Consider the following 5,753-nt stretch of genomic DNA (forward strand, 5'->3'; position numbering starts at 1 on the left):
ATGAAATTTTTGGTTTTTTAGACGGCAAAAAAGGGGTCACGGTTTCTCGATCCACCCCGGTGTCAGCAGTCGAGGCCTTGAGGCGTTTCAAAAGATCTCTGTTGGACGCATTGCCCATGACGGAAGTTGGTACATTCAGTTCCGCCATGGCATTCATAAACACATCCCATCCTTTAGGTACATGTCTGCTAGGAACAGAGTGAGTCTGGGTGACGGCCCTGACTAAGTCGAGCATGTTAGAACCATTAACCACAGAGCCTTTGTACACAAAAGACTCTTTATCGTTCCATGAAAAGAGATTTTTATCCTGGCCCAGCTTATTTAGAAATACTAATGCATTTTTTTTTATAACGCTTATTCATGTTATCCAACACCTCCTGAGCAACAGAGTCTGAGTTCTTTGGTGTTTCGGGGGGGTTGGCAGTCACACTTTGTTCCTGTTCCGGTAGAAACAGACTTATTTTCCCTTTATCCGCATCGCTCTGCTTCACGTACATTAGGTACCTTTGAAGTACGGCGCTGTAAAGTTTAGCCTTTTTGTATTCAGCCAAGTCAGTTCTTTGAAGAACAGACTTCATTTCAGCATCCAGTAAGCGAGTTGCGGTTGTTCTGATATTTTCCTCTGCCTGAGGGGGAGCCCTTAATTGCTCCAACTGGTGGAGTATGCAGAAAAAAATGTTCCTGGTGCCCAGCCATTATCGATTAGTTAAAAGCCCCGTTATCAGAGGGATAGCAAAACTTAACAGAGGTCCGATAAACCCCCCAGACTGCTTCACCAGATGCAGTTTTCTTTTAAGTGAAACCCTTTTATTACACAAAGTTTTTATAAGCGTGCATTTCTTTTTCAGCACACGCACTTGATTCTGTGTTAAAAAGTACGTTTCCTTTTAAGGTATTGAGCGCTATTTCTGAGATGGCCGCTACTAGATCGTGAGAGGCCGAACACAGTATAGCCCTCCTTTGCTGTAGGGACGATTTGTTAAGTAATTTTAAAAGGCCCAGGTTTCTCTTCACGCAGCTAGACATGTTTTCGGGCAGCAGCCCTGACTGTTAAAAAGGGGCCTGCCGATAAGTCATCTCTTTTAATACCCGGCTGTTGTTCTTTTCAAAGTATAAACCGCCACCCACTCTGAAGGTAAAAGACCAGTTCTTAGTCTATAAGCTTCTGGTGTGGAAGCATTTAAATCCACTACCAGGTAGGCAATAAGGTCTTTTGGTAGCATCCTCAAAAGCTTCTAGAAAGAATTGAGCTTTGCCGGGGTACATTTGCCGAGTGAGCGTAGCAATTTGTAATTTATCCCTGGGGTTTTTGAACAGAACAATGTACTTTGTGTTTAGGTTAATCGTGCGACTCTTTTTTCCCTGACAAAATACGTTTTGAACTATATACATAATGCTCAGGTTTCTGTGATGCACGTACTTGGTAAAGGCTTTCTCGATTTCATCACTTTCACAAGCCGAGTTCATCAGATCGTCTATGATAATCATATTTACTTTATTAGTAGGAAACAAAACTGTCATCATCAAAAGCATCAGGCAGCCCCTCCACAAAATTGATAAGGGATATTTACAAAGCAGTTCTTTATACAGAGGTTGCCAACAACTGTAACAGCACACGATATTCTCAGGAATAAACAGACAGGGTGTGTTTGGCATTATCCAACAAGTTTTTTATAAAAAAACTTTTCCCGCAGTTGCTAGGCCCCACGAGAATTGCAGAAAAGGGGTGTTTCCACCTCGTATCCATTTTTTCTTTTTTCAAAAGCTGTAGGGTAGAGTTTTAAAACCTTCTCCTAGGACCCTCTTGTTGTAAGCCACTTTTTGTGTCTTTTTAAGGGTTTTTGTCTCTATTTGCCACTGATTTTTGTTTCTTACGATAGAGGGCTGCTGCACCTCTATCTTTTTTGAGGTGTTTTCTTGTAGACCCTTGCAATAGTCCAAGACTAGATCTTTCAAACTGTCGAAGTTGATTTTTTCGCAGTTTGCTACGTTTAGGGTAATACCTTTGACTTTCATACAGGCCTTTCCACCCGACAGCTTATACCCATAGGTTTTCGGGCCTGCCGACAAACTCGGTGATGTGTTGATCTGGCGGGATCTCGCTCGTGAGGTCCCCTAAATAATCCCCCAGAGGGGGATTCCAGTCACCCTCCCTTTTCACAAATATCACCGAGTCAGTGTCGTGGTACAGGCACCGCTTTTGCAAACGGTCTAGGAGGCTGTATAATTCTAAGCGGGCATAAGCGGTGGTGAAACAGGCTATGAAAACATTGGTATTGCCAGAGACAGAGTACCGTTCTTTTGCGTGCTTCCACGACACACACGCTGTTTCATCATCGATAAACTCGCAGGATGAAACCTCATAATTGGGGGAGAACAGGGTCTCTCACGATGGGTAGGTTGGATCTTTGGCCGATTTTACCCCACAGAGAATTTAAAAACAGTTTAGCAATTTGGCGTTTAGCAGGGTTTGATCTGATCTCATGTTGGCGTAAATGCACGCCTTCTTTCTGGTAGAAATCGCTAACGTACTTATTTTGTTTTTCCTCGTCTGTGCACCAACTAGGATACCCTGAAGCCTCTTGTTTCTGGCGGAGGTGTAATTTTATGTACTCTGAAAAGAGTTTCAGATTTTTCATTAAAATGCCAGATTTCATAGATCTTAACCACCGCGTACCCCTTCGTTATGGCTGCGTTCAATTACACTGTGCACCAAGTCCCAGGATGGCCCGCTCCTCGTCAGTATGGGTGCATGTCTCCCGCTGCTCGGTTTCCGCACAGGTTCGGCATAGCGGGAACATAAGCTTGCCACCCTCTCTGACAGGTAACAATGGGGAAAAAAGAGGCCTCATGGGGGGTACACTTTAACTTTTGCAATTCCAAAAGAATTTGCAAGGGGTCCAAATTTGTCATAGACTATATCGGGGTGTCCCATAGGGTATTCTTTGGTTTAATTTACAAAAGGGTACAGGCTGGTAAAATCATAATAGTGGATTTCTTCCCTGGGGTTAGGCTTGTAATATAGGTGGATAGCGTTTGTCCCCCCCCCCCCAAAAAGAGCATCCCTAGGCACAAGAGGCTGGGGTAACTGAGCTCGGTTTAAAAAGTCTGCAAGCTCCCTGTCTGTTTCTTTCATCACCTCCTACTCATGCTCCCAAAGAGTCCTCACTACAAAACCAAGTCATTTCAGATAGTCGGTCTTGAGCTGCGTCTTGTAATAAAGAAACCCAAAAGATGTCCCCGTCATAGGATTTTGTGCTTTTTCACAATAACAGGTGACACAGCCGTGGAAAAAACACCCATTAAACTCAAAGGCTGTGCGTACCCCATCAACATTGGCATAACTGTCTAAAAAGTAGGGGCCTACCTGTAGTTCCCCACCCTGTAAAGCGTGCCATATTTGTATATTTTCTTTGTGAGAAATATACAACAGCCACTGAATAGATGGGGTTGAATATCTCTTTCTGCCTGTGATAGTTGTCTGGAGGGAGAAGAGCTACTGTGTTAGGCTCCAAAAAACATAAACCTGTACATAGCCATGCAGACAGATGCCAGTGTTATGTACCGGAATGGATCTATACACAGTTTTATCTCGGTGAATTTACCAGGTTCTTTCTCTACTACATCTCCCTTCTCCGTCATTTTCATAATCTCTTTTCTGTATAGGATACAGGCCTGTCTCAAAATTTTTACATCCTGCTGACAGTAATACACGAGCTCTTTCTGCAAGTCAAACGCCTCAGAGCTGTAGTCCTGATACCAGTCGAGAAACTCTTTTTTCTCTGGGCATCATGCTTTCTACACCATAGTGCTCCATGCCGGGCATAGGCCCCACGTAATTTTGATTTTCTAACCTGTTAAAAGTGTGGAAAATACCCTTTGAACCCTTCAAACCCCATTGCCTGCGGTAGCTTGCTAAGCTTCATGGGCAAGAAGTTTAAAGAGTCTACAAAACGAATGCCCAGGGCCTTAACTTCCACGCACATTAGTTTACTACCCTGAGTGATCAGTTCTAAGCCCATCTTTTCCTTGAGTAACTGTGTAACAATAAAGTATGCATCATAACCTTTAGAATTATGTGCTAGGAACATGTAGCCCCGAAACTCTGCCAATAAAGGTCTTCACAAACACAGAAAGACACTCATCGCCCTTAAATTCCCAGGATTTTTCTGGCTTTAGGGACATAGCAAAAATGTAATTGGGAGTATGCACCCCGGTCTCCTGCGTGCATTCGAAATCATAAAAAATATACTTTTCTGAAGATTTGGGATTTCTAAGGCTGTCCATAAAACAGAGGTGACCATCTACATCACCAACGATCAACCCCTGACACTGCTTACACTGTCTCCCTTTACACCTATGCTGCTTGTCCACGTAAGACTGACACTTCTCACACAAAGTTTTAGACAGGCATTCAATTTGGTTTTTTGATGCACAGTCGATATGTCTGTCTAAACACTCTTTGGACCGACAACACAGTCTACAGCTAGGACACTGCTGCTGCACGCCCACGTTGTCTGAACTCAAGCAGAGGCGGCAACGATACCTGCAAGAGTGGTCGTGGCTTTACACCGTGTGGCAAAACTCACAATTTTTCACTCCAAACAACTTTTTTACATCCAGAACCCCATAGTAATGCTCATCATGCAACAAGATAAAATAAGTCTTGGGGTACACTGTGCCCCCCGTTTTAAAAAAGCCCCAGCCGCCTTTCGCCGTATACAGCACCACCTGTATGTTAACTCCTAAATGCTGTTCAAACTTTGCTACTTCGCTGAGCATAACCTTTTTTTGATCTGACCACCTCAGTTTCTCATGTAACTGTCTCGCCTCCGCTAACAATTCCGCGTCCGTAGGTTTACGATCGGACATGATGGCCAAGAGCCCACCCGCAAAATACAAATTGGTACCGGTGTCAGTCAGGTCTACTAAACACAGTCTCTTTTTATGAATAATTTGACTATTAAGGATAGAATTTAAAACTCTACGAGCACCCCCACCCCTGTTTTTTACAGCTGTCACAACGAGGCGCAATGTCCCATCGACATGCAACTCTCTATTGCTCTGTAGCAGTTTTGAGGTCTGATTTAAGAAATCCTCAGCAGACAGCTCATCCCTAGTTCTTTTGACCGAAAACAAAGAGTTAGTTAAATTACGGCTCTCTAAACGTAACTGAACATAATCATCAGGGCCTACCCTACCATTAATGTCATTGAGCACTAACTGTATTCCCCGCTGTATGGCTTCAACAACCTACTGAGCTGAATTTATTTGCTCAAGATGGACAAAACGAAATTCCTCACAATACACTGACCCCCCCAAATCTGGATACTTCACATTGCCAACTTCTCACTCTCTCCATATACACTTCGGTATTTTCGGGGTTACTTGGGGGTTCATCTACGGGATCATTAGCGGCATCTTCTACATCAGATGCTATTTGAAAGTCAGACTCTGAGGCACCTCCATGAGGGTCATTGGGAGTAGAACGGAACCCGTCTAGAGAGGCCTCTGGGGAATTTGCTAAACCAGGCCTGGTCTACACTAGGCGTTTATGTCGAAGTTAGCGCCATTACATCGAATTAACCCTGCACCCGTCCACACTGCGATGCTATTTAGTTCGACATAGAGGTCTCTTTAATTCGACTTCTGTACTCCTCCCCGACGAGGGGAGTAGTGCTAAATTCGACATGGCCATGTCGAATTAGGCTAGGTGTGGATGGAAATCGACGCTAATAGCTCCGGGAGCTATC

This window comes from Trachemys scripta, chromosome 6 (assembly GCF_013100865.1).
Source record: "Trachemys scripta elegans isolate TJP31775 chromosome 6, CAS_Tse_1.0, whole genome shotgun sequence".
Lineage (NCBI taxonomy): Eukaryota > Metazoa > Chordata > Testudines > Emydidae > Trachemys > Trachemys scripta.